The sequence below is a fragment of the Coffea arabica genome, chromosome 1c (assembly GCF_036785885.1).
Source record: "Coffea arabica cultivar ET-39 chromosome 1c, Coffea Arabica ET-39 HiFi, whole genome shotgun sequence".
Classification (NCBI taxonomy): domain Eukaryota; kingdom Viridiplantae; phylum Streptophyta; class Magnoliopsida; order Gentianales; family Rubiaceae; genus Coffea; species Coffea arabica.
Window position 1 is genome coordinate 32,776,758 of NC_092310.1, and position 19,154 is coordinate 32,795,911.

Consider the following 19,154-nt stretch of genomic DNA (forward strand, 5'->3'; position numbering starts at 1 on the left):
CTACAAGCTTCAAAGCTAAGAATAAAACCCATTAAAGCCAAAACTCCTAAGAAAACCGGCAAGATGAGGTCTTTCTTCTAGCTTAAGTGAATTCCCAAGTGATTCTGAGGTTGGTTGGTGATTTGTGAAGGATTTGGAGCAAGATTTGAAGTGAAATTGTGAAGAGCTTTCCTTCTTCTTCCGTGGAGAGTTTTAGCCAAGCTTGGTGAGAGGAGAGAGCGAGTGTGCTGATGAATGAAGCTTCTTGGAGAAGCTTGAGTGTTCATGGTTAAAATTTTGAGCAAAAGTCAACTATGAATAGTACTCGTGCGCGAGGGTTTCGTGTCCGTTTTCTCTCGGGTTTGTTTCACTTGTGCACTAAACCTCTAATGCACTTCCTTTAACATTATAATTATTCACTCTTAGTAGTCTAGAATGAATTTCTTAAATCTCCGTTGGGTTGATTTGACGCGAAAACGCGAACTTTTAATATGCGTGCGATAAAGCGAAACTTAAAAGAAATTCTTGTAACGATAATATAAGTAACTAATACTAGGGTAAATAATCATAAAAATAAATATTTTACAAATAAATAAATAAAACATGAGCCCTCACACGAGTCTAGTATTAATTTCTCAAATCCCCAATTAGTTTGTACCAGGGCAATTTTTGGAAAACTTTCGACGCGCGCACGGTATAAGCTTAATTTTAACTCACTCACATCTAATCTCTTAATTAACTTTTCTTAGTCTACTATTGATCATTCTTAATTCTCCAAGATTATTGCACTCTCGAATCGAATTTTGCCTCGAAAAACATGTACTCGTTACTCCTTACTAAACGAGCCTTTGAAAAATAAATTTTGCTAACAAAACGTTTAAAAACATAAGGGAAACATTGTTCCATACAAATGGACTTAAAATGGTTGAAATAAATTATTCGGAGAAAATAGGTGAATAAATAATTAAATAGGCCAGTAAAATAAGATCAAATTAAGAAAATTTTCGAGTCCTCACAAAGTTGCTAGGTTTCAAATTTATTAAAGATCTTTATGCAATTGACTCAGACTTTGGTGAGATTTTCTCTTCATTGCTATGACACACTCGTGAGCATTATTTCATCTCACAGGGGTTCTTGTATTACAAGGATGAGTTGTGTATCCCAATGAGCTCAATGCATACACCATTGGTTCGTGAGGCACATGAAGGAAGACTAATGGCACATTTTGGCATTGCAAAAACTTTGATGGTTCTCCAAGAGCATTTTTATTGGTCAAGGATCAGAAGGGATGTTGAGCGACATATTGAAAGGTGTGTGACATGTCACATGCCAAATCCAAGGTAAACCCTTATGGCCTATACAATCCATTACCCATTCCAAATGAACCTTGGGTTGATTTGTTTAGACTTTGTACTTGGTTTACCTAGAACTAGGAAAGGTCATGATTCAATATATGTTGCTGTTGATTGCTTTTTCAAGATGGCACATTCTATCTCTTATCACAAATCTAATAATGCTAAACATGTGGCAGCTTGTTCTTTTGTGAAATAATTCGTTTGCATGAAGTACCTCGCACAATTGTGTCTGATAGGGATGTTAAGTTCCTTAACTACTTTTGAAAATTTTGTGGTGTAGACTAGGTACCAAATTGTTATTTTCTAAATCTAGTCATCCACAAACTGATGGACAAACTGAAGCAGCTAATCAAACCTTGTTTACTTTGTTGCAAGCAATCATTAAAAAGAACATTAAAACTTGGAAAGATTGCTTGCCTCACGTTGAGTTTGCTTATAATCACACTATGCATACTGCTACACAATACTCTCCTTTTGAAATTGTCTATGGTTTTAACTCTCTGAGACCATTGGATTTATCTCTTTTACCTGTTCATGAGAGAGTTAACTTGGATGGTAAGAAAAAGACAGAATTTGTGCATGATTTACATGCAAAAGTTTGAGTTGATATTAGGAAGCGAACTCTTCAATATGCTCAAATGCAAATAAGGGGTGGCACAAAATGGTATTCGAACAGGGGGATTGGGTTTGGATCCATATAAGGAAGGAATGTTTTCCAATTCAAAGGCGTAACAAACTACTTCCAAGAGGCGATGGACCATTCCAAGTGGTAGAGCGCATTAATGACAATGCTTGCAAGCTTGATCCACCGGTGAGTATGGAGTTCACGCTACATTTAATGTTGCTAACTTGAGCCCATTTTATGTAGATGACGAGCTTGGTTTGGGGACAAATTGCTTTCAAGAGGAGAGGAATGATGAAAGGTCTGAAGGATTCAAGGCTGCTCAAGTGTCAAGTGATCAAATTATTCAAATTCCAAGTGGGCCTATCACAAGGTCTCGCGCCAAGAAGTTTAAGGATTCTGTGACAGCCCCACCTCCCCCTTAGGCGAACCAAAGGGTTCGGCGGACCGCCTGCCCAGCTCTCGCCGGGACTCAGTCGTTCACTACAGTCCTCAAATAAATTGCAAGATATATCTCAAATTTACATCAAATTCTCCAATAATTACATGTCATAAGCGAAGCATCCACGCTTAGAATTAGTTTCCGCTTCATACATCCATGCGATCCTTAATACCAACTATTATACAGGAGGAAGTTCAAAATTCAAAGTACACAAACATCCACTTCCATTCCAAATCTAAACTGTACAAGATATATGCCATCCAGCCACGTGAATAAGTACTACAAGCCTTCCTTCGCCACGAGCCCTGTGGAGGGGAATAAAATATTTTTGGGGTGAGCTAAAAGCTCAATGAGTAACCAATAAAATTAGTGATCAAATATATTCCAGAATCGTTCATTCAATGATGTCATGAATTGATAATCAAATGTACGTTTATTGCTCTCATGAGCTAGTGAAATCATTGTACTTAAACACCCAACGCTCAAAGAGATCTTTTAACATTAACGTTGAACAGTAAGAGGGAGCAACGTTGGTGCTCCAGATAAACTTTACACGGGGTGGAGACGTTGGTGTTCAACACACGAATTCCAAGTACTCATTTGAGCCAAAACATGTCATGGACCACATGCAAACACTCATGATATGCAGTCGAGTAAATAATGCAAGAAAACGTTCAAAAGTAACTTTGGAAGCAATTTAGGGTCACTCACCTCCACGGCTCAGGAACTATCCATTATATATCATTGCCTTGCTCAAATCCAAGCCTTTAATCACAACTCAAAGCAATCATACACTCTATAAGTTTGGACAGCATTTCCCCATAAATGCTTCATGTCCAACCTACAAGCAACACCAATTCATCTCAAATTAACCACATACACATCATAAACTATCAAATACACCTTTCAGCACAATATCCATAACTGAAGTTACACTTATCGGATTAAAACGAATCTTATGGCGTTTCGAATCCAAGGCATATACCTACATTTCTTATGAATACCTCCAAGGCCAAATCATGCAATTTCATGGTCAAAATGGAAAACTCAACGAAAACAGAAATCTAGGCGCGAAACAGGGTTCATGGGCAGTCAAGGGTATTTTGGTCATTTCAAATATTACAGTGCTCGGATCAGGCTGAAATTTTACAGGCAGCTATTTAATACCATTTGCTACAACTTTCATGTTTTAACCTAAGCCTGATTTGGCCTCTAACATGCTCGAATAAATCCGGTCAGAACAGGGCAAATGTAAACCCTAAACCTGGAATTTCGTTTCAAACCAGAAATTTTCCGCAACCAACGTCAACTAGCATATACAAGCTTCATTTTATACCATTACAAGCCATCATACCATGATTAAACCATGATCATCATATAAAATCAGAAAAATCTCCATAAAATCAGAAATTTAGCTAACTTCACTCTAATCCATAAAATCTTCCATAAAATCACATATCTAGCCACCACAAGTCATGAATTCACCATTATTGGAAACAAACAATGAATCTTTACACACTGTACCTTGATACCTCACAAAAGGTAGTAGCTTAGTGGTTCCTTCTCCAAAATAACTACACCAAAACCTTGGAATCTCCTTAGTAACCAACTTTTATGGAGTGATTTGCAATTCCATCGGTTAAAACTCAAGATTGAAGTAAGAAATTGGAGTGAAAGATGAAGGTTTTTCTCTCTCTCTTGCTCTCCAAGTTCCGACCATGAGAAGGAAGAAATGGCTTGATTTTTGGTCAAATTTTGGTTTTAGTAAGGTTAAGGTAAGATGGTCAAAAGTCCAACTTTGAATAAGAAGGTGACACATGTCACCTTTTAGTTTAAAACTTATCTTTTTGTCTCTCCAATACTAATCCATATAGGTAACTTCTAATTATCTCTTAGCACCTTGTAAAATAATATCACTTAATACAAAACTCCATCAAGTTGTCAAAAATATATTGCATTTACCGCACCAACGGGTTCCACGTTAATAATACACTTCAAACTTAACGTGGACTAACTTGTATCAAGGAAATGATTTTAAAACTATATTCCCTTATAAAAATGTATAAGAAATTAATATATTGAAGAAAGGTACAAAATTATAGACAAGGAAACAAAATAACGTCTAGAAAATATATAAAAATTTTCGGGTTCTCACACTCATTCTTTTGGGGCGTCACAGATTCGCTACAAGCACTTGCTATGGGAATTCAAGACCAAGTTGGTAGTAAGACAAGGGCCATTCAAGGGCTGACTAATGAGGATTCAACGCTCTACACTTTGCTCCAAGCTATCACGAATGAAGCTACTTAGATTTGTAGTTAGTTGCTTAGTTAGTTGTGTCATTAATTAGTCTTGTTAAGCAAGGGTTTAAATGCCTTTTCTTTGATGGTTTGAGTTGTTATTGTTGGATTAATAAATTGGCCAGACTTGTTTCCCTTAGTGGCCGAATCTTATTTGGAGTCCTGGCCATTTAGTTAAGTCCAAATCACACTAGGGTTTTGAGTCCATGTAAGGCTATAAATAGCCTACTCTTTCCAACATTTTTAGCTAATCAGAATTTTTCAGTAAATGTGAGACCCCGAAATTTTACGTGTCTTTATAACCCTTATGTGAACTCACTTATCTTTGATTTTTGATTCCTTTAATGGTCGAATTTGAACCAACAGAGTGAATTTTGTTAAGAAAAGTTTCATATTCTCAAGTTGTTAGAAAATCTTGAAATTTTCGCAGGAGGCTCTGCACAGCTTTGGGAAATTGGCTATAACTTTGTACAGGAAAGTCGGAATTAAGTTCCGTTTGTTGTATTTAAAACTAGACTCATAGGGCTTCCTACTGTATCAAATTTAGAGTTTGATTCAATCCCTAGAAATTCCAGAAAATTGGTAAAGTTGGCTGAAAATTCTATCCTGCACAAGTTACAATAGGAATGTTATAGTAGCTTATGCCTCAATTTGAACCAACTTATGAACTAAATCTCTTTGAGGTGTCTTCTAAAGATTATTCGTATTTGAAGTCTAGTTTTTAATAGGTCAAGTTGTATGAATTTTTGATAGTTATAACTCAAGTTACGATTTTTCTAAAGGAATGGCATAAGTTAGGGTTTTTTTGTGCATACTAGGGTTTTTGGTGTGTTTTGGTGCATTTTGGTAGTGTGATCACTTGGTAAAGTGTGTGTACTAAATTTGGTGGATAAGAATGAGTATTAGGTAAGAAAAGTGTGTGATTACAAGTGCTAATAATAAGTGAGTGAACCATAAGTAAAAATACAAGTACGCGCGAGTTAGAGAAAAACGGCTTGAACCAACGTGCACCGTTTGCTATCGAATGAGTGTACCATTTGAACACTACTTTGTTACCTTAATCTCCTTGCTATTAATTGATTAAAATTAACCCCAAAATATCCTCAAGGTAGCCGAAAAATTGGACCAATAAAAAGAGAGAAAAGAAAGCAAAAATGAGAATTATTCTTGTGGTGACACTTGTCGGATGCATAGGAACATTTTGACCAAGCATTTGTCTTTCCTTTTTATCTTCTCCTTGGCTCCATTTTCTTCCATTTTTCTTGAGCTTGGCCGAAATTTTAGGGGAGGAAAAAACAAGAGAGAAACCTTCAACTCCAACTTCAACTTGTGCTTGAATCTTGAGTTCCAATCAAAGTTTGTGCAAACTACTCTATAAAACTTGCTCACTCAAGAGATTTAAAGGCTTTGGTGGAGTGATTTTAGAGAGGAAAGCTCTAAGCTACCATCTTTCTTGAGGTTACAAGGTACTTTGGTAAGAAACTTCCCTCCACTTCGTATATGTGTAAACTAGTAGCTTAAAGTTGTAGTTTTGGTAGTTTTGTGAGGAAATTTCATGGGTTGAAATAGTATTATGGTAAATTTCAGTTTTATGATGAGTTCTCTACTCTTATATGATATTTAGTGATTGGCCATGGTTTGATAACTTAGCCATGTGTAATATTGAGGAATTATATGCTAGTTTGACTTACCTAAAGAAATTTCCAGCTTTAGCTTCAAATTCCCAGCATTGATAGTGATGAATCTGCGCCCTGTTACTGACCTACATATTCGTCCATGTTAGAGGCCGAATTGGGCTTAGGTTAAAACATTAAATTTGTAGGAAATGATGTTATATAGCTTTCTGTAAAATTTCAACTCAATCCAAGCACTGTATCATATTAAATGACAAAAATACCCTTGACTGCCAAATGTATAGTTGTTCGGACAGTTTTGAGATTACACAATTCTGGCTTCATTTTTCACTTTGATCCGTATCAAATCCATGACAGCTCCACCTCTCCCTAGGGCGAACCAAAGGATTCGACGGACCGCCTGCCTAGCTCTAGCTGGGACTTACTCTGTGAGGATCCGAAAATTTTCTTATTTTCGTCATATATTACTGGTTTATTTAAATAGTTATTCACTCATTTTCTCCGAATTATTTAATTCGACTACTTAAAATCCATTTATATGAAAAAACACCTCTCTTATGTTTTTAAAGTGTTTTGTTAGAAAATTTACTTTTTGAAAACTCGTTTAGTTCGGAACAACGAGTATACGTTTTTCGAGACTATATTTGAATCAAGAGTATATTAATTTTGGAGAAGTAAGAATGATCAATAGTAGATTAAGAAAAGTTAATTTGAGATTTGAGGAGTTAAAACTCGACTCATGTGAGGACTCGCAAAATTTATTATTTTAAATTCCATTTCGAGTTTATTTAAATATTTAATTATCCATTTACTCCGAATATTATTTTCTAGTCTATTTTGACCTAATTACATGAGTTTATAGCTTTGTTATATTTTTAAAATGACTCGTTTCAAAATTTAATTTTTGGAAACTCGTTAAGTGAAAATAGCGAATACGCGATTGGAGTCAATAATCGATTCGAGGATGCACTAAGTTTGGAAAATTAGAGACTTGCAGGATGGACTTAAAATAGATAATTTTATGTTTAAGTACTTAAGTGATAGTTATTAGTACTATCATTATAAGAATTTCTTGGAAGTTTCGCTTTATCGCGCTTAATTTGGAGATACGTGTTTTTACGCGCGCGATTAATTGAGGAACTAAAGCCATTATTTTTGGACTATTAAAAGTGAATAACAATAGTATGTAAACAAGTGCATTAGAGGTTTAGTACACTAGTGAAATAAACTTGAGAGGAATCGAGCACGAAGCGCGCGTGTACGCGCACTATCCTTAGTTGACTTTTGGAGCATTTTGGGTCACACATTATTAAGCTTCTCATGGGTGCATCACACTAGATCAAAACCCTTCAATTCATCATCTAAAGTGGCGTACAACACTCTCATTTTCTTGCTCTAAGACAGCCGTGTACCTCAAGAAGAAAACCCACCAAAGTTCTTCATTTTTCCTTCATCAAATCTTCACTAATCCTTCACCAAATCACACCAAAATTTCACCATACATAGCTAATCACTTGGAGATTACACTAAGCTAAGAAAAAGGGGCTGTTTTCACGGTTTTCTTGAGCTAAGAGAGGGCTGAAATTCTGCCTTGTTCACCAACGCAAGTTAGTGACGATCAACCCTCGAATTCTTGGCCTATGGAAGTTGATTTACACTTATGAGCTTAGATATTCATGTGGGTGGCTTGTTATTGTTGGAAAATTTTGAATGTGGGCTCTATGAACTTCCACTCTTGGATTGATGGCTGATGTGATGAATAATGATGAAATTAATGTTGGTTTGGCGCTTAAATTAGTGGATTAATGTTGTATTGTTGGTAGAAAATCAAAGGAGGTGCTTCGAGCAAAAGTGACCGTTTTACCCCTGCCTTGTTCGACTACTTTTGTGCACAATTTTGAGGTTCTAATGGCTTGTTTATGTTGTTTACATGTTATATTAGTTCTGTAAAAAGTTTTATTGAAAAATAACTTGATTTGGTCACCCAAATGTTGGATTTACGAAAGCTTAGAAATCTGGAAATTTATCCCGTATTCACTCAGGCAGTGTATTTGTTTCGGCTATATATTTTTATTCTGATGTCAGAATTGAGTGCCGTTTGTGGCATTGGAAACTAGATATTCCCAGATTTCTATTGGTATAAAATGCATGTTCTGGTTCCACTTGAGCAAGCCAAACCATTCATTTGAAATCCACTGTCCTGTTTCATTGCTTCCTGGAAGGCAGCACATGAGTTGCAACTTGATGCTCACGAATGAGTTGCTTATGGACAGATTTTGAAAATGGTTTCTTCTGAGAAAATATACCCTTATGAGTCTAGTTTCTAACTCCACCAACAACGTTCAATTCTGAGTTGAATTGAGTGATTTGTGATTGAAATTCAAAACTGACTTTGTGAACGAAAACAGTGTTTTGGACAGATTTGAAACTAACTACGGTTTGGGACTTGTTATCCAAAGTTTCTTATTGTAAATCATCTATCGAATGTACTTCGAACATATTTTGGATATTTCCTGCTGGAATGAACCATGTTTGAGATGTTCCTTAACCAAATGTTTGGAAACAGCAAAACGGAAGTTCAAAGGCAGCTTAGCCTTAGAATTTCTTGTGATTTCAACGGTTTTGTTAACCCACTTTCTGTGCTTATTTCTCCATGAAATTTGGTAGAGGAACAACCCTTATATGGTAGTATTATACTGCTAATTTTGGTGTTATTCCGAGGCCGTTTCATTGCTAAACTAAACTTCCAAAGTTCGTGACTTGATTTTGGAAAACCCTTGTTTAACAAGGAAATTTGGGTAACTTTGAGCTACCATATCTTGGTGCTCGAAACTTCAATTCTCATTCTGCTTGTTTTGTTTTAAACCTGGATTACAACTCTAATAGAGTGCCAAATTTCAGAGGCTAGCTCAAATTGTATGAATTTTTCTGAATTTTCAAACTTTGTCGAAAATCAACCCAAATCTGTCTTGACTTTCTAAAACAGCAACTTTGGGCTAAATTTCGAATATTTTCCAATTAGAATCATAGAAAAGTGTCTTCTAAGAACTTTTAGCACTTTGGAAGTAGTTTCCAATGGCACCAAGTTTTCCAATTTTGGACTTGTAGAGAATGAGATACGATTTTTCAAAGTATGAGTGACAAATCTGAAATTTCCGAACTTAAAGGAAATTGAGGGTTGCGAACTCTCTATTTTCCTTCGATATTACTAAACCGTTTTACACTTGATTTCAAAGATTTTGCTTGTGTTTTAAAACTCCATTTTTGAGCCTCGATTTACGAGTAATTAAGGCTCATTTTCGTGAAATTTTCTTAGATTGTACAAGTGTGCAATCTTCCTCGATAATTAGGGGTTTTAAGCAATAGTGTGTAATAGACAATTACTATTTGCTCAGGTGCTCAAGGATACCTTCAAGAGGATCTCAAAGGAACCACCTAAAGACTTGTTTACGCACTTACTCCCTTGTTTCGATTGGTGAGTGTCAAGTGCATGAACTTGATGTTAAGTGGTTATCTGTTTCTTATCCGTTATGAAAATTTGAAATTTTGAGACGAGGGTGTACTTTACCGCACTCGTGCTCTTTCAAATGAAATTATATTCGAATTTTGCTATGTGAATTCATATCCGACTTGTACATGGTAATGTGGATGTGATTCGTACTTGTTTTGATTCATATATGTGATCCGTAATTGTGATTCTTATTTGGAATCGTCGATTTGAGCATTGCTCGTCGACTTATATTTGTATTTGTATTCGTATACGTATTCGTATTCGGGGGACGCCCAAACTCGTTGGCTAACTTTGCGAATCGAGCCAGTATGGGCTTGGTCGATAAGCTTAGCAAACCATGAGATATTCGTAGAGCTTGATCTATTGGAGAGATCTTGCTCGGCATTACTCGCGCAATATTGCCATGATATACTCGAGTATTATCAAAAATTTGATGAGCGGGCCCGGTAAGGGGGTGTAACGGTGACGGGATTCGAAGAAAAGTGGTGTATCTACGGATTTGATACTTATGTGGTTGACGGAGTGTCAACGTGAAATGTGATCAAGACTTCGACTCGACTACGTGGAATTTAGCTCCTGAGAGCTACAGTATCCTTGAATTGTTTCTGTTTATTTTTCCTATTCGAAATGTGAATTATTCGAATTTTATAGCTTTACTTACTATGTAATTTGTGGCTACTTGGATTATGTGTTTTCATGTGTGTTTCTTGGCCTCACTGAATATTGGCTCATCCCATTAGTTTGTTTTCCTTAAAAGGAACCCGATTGAAGGGAGTTAAGCAAATGCCGACTTGAGGCAGTTTTGTATTAGTGTTGTAATTGTAATCGACTAGACATTTTGGAGGTTGTTTATTTTGGGGAAAGTGATTGTAAATTTGAAATTGTGATGTAAGACTGGATATTTATGTATGAAAATAATTTCGTACCTTTATTCCGACTTTCATTGTTAGTATTAGACTAGGTTTGAATTGGATTTGTCTCGAGTCCTGGCGAGAGTTGGGCAGGCGTCCCGCAGATACCCTTGGGAGAAGTGGGGGCGTCACACACTCACTCACTACAATCCTCAAACGAATTACAAGATAAATCTCAAATATTACATCCAATTCTCCAAGATTTATATATCACGAGTACCAGAAAGTAAACCCTAGAAAAGCTGATAGCTACAACCACCACGACAACTATATACATCTTACTAGTCAACTTATAGCAAGTACAAATTCAACTCATCTATAATCAAAAATGCTAAACACCTTCCCGAGCGATCCCCACGTCGGCCCCCTGCTAAGGAAAACAAATGGAAAGGGGTAAGCTATATGCTTAGTGAATAATCGAGGGTAAAAATGTAAACTCACATCATTAAACAAGTAAATCAGGATAATTCACATCAATAACAGAAAAGTAACATCACAATGGTAGGATACGGGTGGCTCCAAAGCCAGTTCAATTCCCCGAGCTTGAACGCATGTTGACACTCCGTCAACCAAAGTACTCATGGTCCGTAGACTCCACATAAACTTCCCCGTTCACCCTATCAACCCTCGTTGGCCAGCCAATAGCACACAGCAGCTCGAGCGAAATAAAATAACTTAGCTTTCGTCTGTTGACACCAAATTTTGATTTTTAATTTTGTTTGTTTAACCTTAGCTTTATTTGTTTCAACTCTAGGATTCTCTTTTTTACTTTATTTTATTTTATTTTTACTTTTGTTCTAGTTTATTTTATTTTATTGTTTATTTTGGTCTTCATACTAAACTAAATTTAAAAAAGGAAAAAAAGGAAAAAATAGAAAATTGACAAGTGGAAACTTGCATGTGAGACAAGTGTCCCTTCTTGTTTTTTAACAACACATCACCTAGGTGGCAAGGGGTTTAGACTTGTAGGATAGGGATTTTGAAAAAAAGGAAAAAGGAGAAAAAAAAGAAAACAGCAGAAAAAGGACGGCAGGAAAAGAAAAGGAAGAGGGGGCGGATGAAAAATCAAGAACGGAGAGAAAAAGGAAAACACAAGGGAGAGAGGTTTTGGGGCTGAGCAAAATAGAGGGGGAGGCGACGGATTGACGGACGAAGGGATGGTGTTACCGAAGCTTCAGAGGCGGCTCGCCGCCAGCGTTCCCAAGTGCGGCAGAGGCAAGGTCGGGCTGGACCCCAATGCAGTCAACGGAATCTCTATTGCCAATTCCAGAATGAAGGAAAATCGGAAAAGGGAGAAAAGGTTCTGCATCTGGGGTGAAAAGAAAGAAATCTACGAGAGCTGGTGGTGAAGAAACGGCGGCTAGGAAAAAGGGCTTGGAAAATCTGAAAAAAGAGGAAGAGCTTCGGTTGGCTGAAAAAAAAAAAGAAAGAGAAACACAGAAACCGGAGCCGCCACCACTCCGTTGGAATCCACCACTTCCATCTGCGAATCTTCACCGTGGGAGACCGCTGTAAGACATCCTTTTCCTTTACATTTCAGTCTTTCAGAGCATGTCTTCCGTGAGTTGTTGTTTCAATTTTCATGCGGATTGTTCATGGATTTTAGAATACACACGCTTTATGTATTTGATTGGATTGAAATTGTTTTGATTGTTTATGCTGAGAATTTTGGGGTCGATTATGGCTTTCATCGAGTGGAGAATCAATGACCTTTTTTTTGCTCATTTGTTGTTTGATAAAATGCCCAACTGAAAATTCCCCTTGAATGATGATTTGTCTGTTCAAACAATGGTCTGATTATCTCTGTTGTATGATGGGGCTGTGCTGATTCGTACAAGAATCTTGATTTGCTAGACTGCAGGATCTTGTTTTAAGTGCTTGTAGACTGATATTTGAAGCTGTGATTTTTTGTGCCTTGGTAAATCACTGGAGAATTGCATTAAGCGACCCAGAATTGCACATGGATAAGTTAAAAACTGCTCTGTTGAGCTCCCTTCTGCGTGGTCTGGGTAGAAAAATTGTTGGGGGACGCATAGTGTATGTTGGGTTTGGACACTAAGATGTATAAAGGGTCATTTTAATTTGGAAAATTGCTGCATGAGATTGTTAAACCTGCAAAGAGATAGAAGACATCAGTGAAGAAAGTGGCATGTTCTGTTTCCATTCCAAATTTTTGGTTTGTTGGGATGTTGAAGTCTTTTGCTGGTTTTGATGCTGAAGCTTTCAGTTGATGTAAATCTGTGGTTGGTCATCCAGTTGATATGTCATATTGAACGTTCATCCTAAGTTTCCTCCTTTTGTACCTTTGCTGCATTTTGTGTCTAGCTGTTGTGGTTGGATTTTCTAGGGATAAATGATTGTGTTTCGGATGATATTAGTAATGGATTGAAACTTTGTTGATTTTAGATTGATAAACTAGGGAATTGGGTTTGAGTTTTTGCATTAATCTACCTGGTAGAATAAGAAAGCAGGTTGCGGAAATAAAATTGCAGAAGTATTGGGTGAAACGTCACGGTCAGATTGGGTAAGGATCATGGTGAAACGTCACGGTCAGATTGGGTGAAAAGACAACCCTGTTCGCTGAACTCCTACCTAGACCAGTCTGGGTATTTCCGAATTATCTCAGCATATACAACTCCAATTCCAGTGATTCCAAAGCCATTTGAAATCTAAGATACAAGGCTATGATTCTTAAGAAGACATCAACAACCAAATCGGTAGTATTCCCAGTCAAATTACCCAATTACCAAAGCTGATTACTATTCTCGGATAGAAACAGGATAGCAGGGGTATTTCGGTCCTTTCACAGGTTACCGAGCTCAGATTGAGCCGAAAATTTACAGGTAACTAGAAAACATCATTCTCTACAACTTTCATGTTTTGTGCTAAGGCCAATTCGGCCTCTAACCTGGTCAAACAGAAACGGGCAGAATTGAGGAAATGAAACCCTAATCTGGAAATTCATGCATTCATGTGCCAATCTTCCACAAAACAACATCTAAAACAACTAAAAACCACTAATAAGCAATTAATTGAAGTAAAGAGGAAGTTTGTAAGCAAGGTACCTTGACACCTCAAGAAAGATGATAACTTAAGGTTTTTCTTTCACAAATCCCTCCACTAGAAGCTTTAATCCTCCTTAATAAGTAACTTTGATGGAGTAATCTTCACTTTTAATGGTTGGAAATCAAGATTGGAGCAAGGGATTGAAGTACAAGATGAAGGATTTCCTCTCTTTTCTCTCCTCAAAATTTCAGCCAACAAGGTGAAAAATGAAGAAACATTTGGTCAAAATGGATGTTTAGTAAAGTTAAGAAAAGTTAGTCAAAGTCCCCATCCAATGGTTTCATGACACTTGTCCCTCTCATTAATGTCATGCCTAACTTTTTTTGTCTTTCTCACACCTATCCACTTAGTACCTCTAAATATCTCATAACACCCGGTAAATTAAACCCAGTATCCAAAACTTAACCTAACTGGCCGAAATTTTCCGAATTTTTCGCACTAGCGGGTCCCACGTCCGATATACGCTCTTAATTTCTCAAAAACTAACCGATACTAGAAAAATCATTTAAAACTATATTTACTCATAAAATTGATCTAGAAAAATTTTATAATAAAGAAAATGCAGAAAACGTGCAATTAAGAAAAGTACGGGTCCTCACACAGATTATCTTGAATTTTCTAACAGTGTAATAAATAAAACAAGAATAAAAAATATAAGTAAAACTAATTATAATATTATAATAAATATACATATTAGTAATACTAATAAGAAAATGAAACAAAATAGTGGTATAAGAGAAGTGAAAAAAGAAAATATTAAAATAAGAAAAAATAAATAAATAAAAGAAAGTACTGGAAAAGGAAAAATAAGTGAATGAATAAACAAAAAGGAAACAAAATAAAATAGTAAAGGAAATTTTGTCTTAAAATCAAATAGGGGACAAAGTGCTCATCTAATAAGTTCAGAGAAGTAAAGTTCAAGGGGTTTTTAGGCCATTTAACCCATATTTATATTGTGCCTCCTAGTTTGTTCCATGTGTGGTATCAAAAATCATCACATCAGCAAAGCTTTCAAAATGCATCTTAGGCATCCCATCTCTCCAAAACACATTCAACAACCCACCATCTTTATCAAGTTGAAATGTGCAGAAAAAATGTGCATCATTGGCTTGATGAACCTTAAATTTGTCAAGCAAAGATTTCCCCAACATCAATTAGGCTTTTTCTAAGTGATTACTTATTTTGGACATCCTGCTCTAAAAAACTGACATTTTCAATTCCACGAGCTTTGTGCATCATGTCTCTGTAAGCTGTTTTTGCTCCTACACCTGAATTGAATAATGAAGCCAGCATTTTCCCAACAATAAGTGTGAAATTTCAAGTAGATGAAATGAAATGTTTTTGTTTATCATCGATCGGAGGATACTTATGATTATCATCAAAAACAACTACTCCCCATAAACCATCAACAATTTGAATTTTGGCCAGAGCTTTACTCTTTTTCTCTCCTTATTTGTAACACCGAATTTCAAAATATCCTTCACATGAATAAAGAAAATATAGCATGCAATTAGCCCACTTTTAGACCATATTTTTTTTCACTTTTCTTACCCCAAAACCTTTTGATATGGGATATACATTATATGCATATATGCCTAATCCTCACATTTGAAGGTCATTCCAATTCTAAATTCTCATTGATACTACATTGTGTTAATGGGTTGTTCAAAACAAGTAGCATGGCATGTATCTACAAAATAAACAAACATGTGAAAAGTACAAAATATATATGGAGTACTTAAGTAGATCTGATACGATCCTCGATCAACTTGTTTCGAGACACGTAGCACGTTTGCTCAAGGATCTAACGAGGTTGTCCAACGCTTGGATTGCGGGTCCTAAAATCAACACGAACGACATGAGTTGGTTTAAGGCAGTAGAACGACGACTCCAATCGAGGTGGTTACTCAAGTGGATAGGTCGGTAGAACAATCAAGGACAAGACACAAGATTGCTCAATAACCCTTGCCAAAGCAAGTAGAAGGCTCGAATCTCTCTTAACAAAAAGAATCGAAAATAAACAAACTTTATTGATAAAACGCCTACCTTAAAACCTTACAAAGCAAGCTTTTTTATAGGCTAAGGATTACTAAAACCCTAGGGAAACAAGGAAATGAGGTTCGGCCATCTTGATGGGTCGGCCCATGCTCTACTAAATAACTAATCCAACTCTATTAAACACTAAGGCCTAAGGTCCTACTCGGCCAACTCTCTTGGGGGTCCACTTATCTCTTCATGGGCTTGGATCATGGTGTAGATGACTTGATTGTCTCCTTCTAAGCCTTCAATATCTCTATGGACTCCATGTTGGTCTTGGACAATTCGGACAAGGTCTTGGAGGGATTCTTTGAAGAGCTTGGCTCGTGCACATGTGACTGGACCCAATGGAACTCAGACTGGGTCATTGCATGGGCTCTGATCCGTGCACACATCATTCCCCTCCTCTTGAGAAGGATTTGCCCTCAAATCTGAATCCTCTTCGTCAAGAAATGGGCTCAAATCCGCAACATTGAAGGTCGCGCTAACATTGTATTCCCCAGGTAGCTCCAATTTGTAAACGTTGTCATTAACTCGTTGGAGCACTCGAAAGGGTCCATCACCTCTTGGGGATAACTTGCTTTGTCGTTGCTTGGGGAATCTCTCTTTTCGCAAATGTAGCCAAACCCAATCTCTAGGCTCAAAAATCATTTTACGACGATGCTTGTTGGCTTGCTGAATGTATTGCTGAGTACATCTCTCAATGTTTGCTCGAACGGCTTCATATAACCTGCACACAAAATCAGTTTTCTTTTTTCCATCTAAGCTTGTGTGATCAAAGGAAGGTAAGGGTACTAAATCAAGGGGGGTCAGCGGGTTAAAGCCATAAACAATCTCAAAAGGTGAGTAGTGTGTGGCACTATGAACAGTTCGATTGTAGGCAAATTCAACATGAAACAAACATTCTTCCCAAGTTTTAAGATTCTTTTTAATCAAAACCCGAAGTAGAGTGCCAAGTGTGTGATTGACAATTTCAGTTTGCCCATCGCTTTGTGGATGACTGGTGGTGGAAAATAACAATCTAGTGTCAAATTTAGACCACAATGTCTTCCAAAAGTAACTCAAGAACTTTACATCTCTATCACTAATAATGGTCTTAGGCATGCCATGCAGATGGACAATTTCTTTGAAGAACAAATTAGCAATATAAGATACATCGTCATTTTTGTGACAAGGGATAAAATGTGCCATCTTAGAGAATCTATCAACTATGACAAAGATGGAATCATTACCCCTTGGTGACCTAGGTAGTCCTAAGACAAAGTCCATTGACAAGTCTACCCAAGGATAGTGAGGAATAGGCAATGGGCTATACAGGCCGTATGGATTTGTTTTGGACTTCGCTTTATGACAAGTGACACATCTACCAACCATGCGTTCAACATCCCTATGCATGTGAGGCCAGTAAAAGTACTCTTGTAATAGGTTAGAATCTTAACAATGCCAAAGTGTCCCATGAGGCCACCACTATGTGCCTCTCGAATCAGAAGATCACGAATAGACGAGTTAGGGACACACAACTTATCCACATAAAACAAAAATCCATTGTGCAAGAAATACTTTCCATGTGGACTCTTCATACAAGATGCATAGATATCACTGAAGTCGGTGTCATGTGCATATTGGTCCTTAAGCATTTCAAATCCTAACAACTTAGCATCAAGAACAACAAGCAAGGAATGTCTACGTGATAAAACATCAGCTACCACATTCGTTTTGCCAGTTTTATACTTAATGACATAAGAGAAGGTGTCGATGAAACTTACCCATTTGGCATGGCGCTTGCTCAGCTTGGGTTGGCCTTTGAGAAATTTCAAGGATTCGTGATCAGTGTGTATCACGAACTCCCTTGGGTGTAGGTAGTGTTGCCAATTCTCTAATGCTCGTACAAATGCGTAGAGCTTCTTATCGTACGTGGGGTAGTTCAGGGCAGCACCTTCTAGCTTCTCACTGAAGAATGCATAAAGCCTCTTGTCTTGCATGAGAACGGCCCCAATACCTACACCAGAGGCATCACATTCAATTTCAAAAGTCTTGTGAAAATTTAGTAATGCCAAAACAGGTGCATGTGTGAGTTTGTCTTTGAGGGTGCGGAATGCTTGATCTTGGGCATCTCCCCAATAGAATTTGTCATTCTTCTTGGTCACAGCAGTCAATGGGCAGCAATGGTGCAGAATTCTTTGACAAATCGTCGGTAGAAGCCTGCCAATCCATGGAAGTTGCGCACCTCATGGACGGATGTTGGAGTTGGCCATTGCTTGATGGCCTCAATCTTGGACTTGTCCACTTGGATTCCCTGTGACATCACTACATATCCTAAGAACACAAGCTTGTTAGTACAAAAGGTGCACTTCTTAAGGTTAGCGTATAAACGCATCTGTCGAAGTGTCTCAAGAACTAATCTCACATGCTCTATGTGCTCTTGTTCACTGCGACTATATATTAGAATATCGTCAAAGTAAACAATAACAAATTTTTCAATGAAATGCCTCAAAACATGGTTCATTAACCGATGAATGTACTAGGGGCGTTAGTCAGCTCAAAAGGCATGACTAACCACTCATAGAGACCATATTTGGTTTTGAAAGCCGTTTTCCATTCATCGCCTTCTTTCATCCTAATTTGATGATAGCCACTCCTTAGGTCAATTTTAGTGAATATAATAGCACCATCGAGTTCATCAAGCGTATCATCTAATCTAGGGATGGGGTGACGATATTTAATGGTAATAGCATTAACGGCCCTACAGTCAGTGCACATGCACCAAGTACCATCCTTTTTGGTGACAAGTATCACCGACATAGCACAAGGACTTAGACTTCCTTTACCCAACCCTTACTTAATAGGCCATCAACTTGCCATTGAAACTCCTTTGTCTCCTCGGGGCCCATGCGGTAAGTAGGTTTGTTGGATAGTGGTGCTCCAGGAATCAGGTCAATTTGGTGCTCAATCCCTCGAATAGGTGGTAAGCCATCAGGGATCTCGTCAGGGAAAACATCCTCAAATTCCTGCAAAAGAACAACCATACTCGAAGGCAATGCCTTATCGAGCTCAGCAACATCTAAAAGCACATGTTTGCAAATTATAAGGAGTACAGGCTGATCAGAATTCACAACTTTTCTAACATCTTTAGCCTTAATGATCATGTTTTGCTTCTTAGTGGGTGGTTTAATGGGTGAATGGTCATGCATAACACTAGGTGTGCTCACTTGACCCTTGGTCATTTGCTCACTTGTAGAAGCGGAGCTTTTGCCAGGGTCAACCATCTTTTGCTTTCGCTTTTGACGGTCTAAGTCA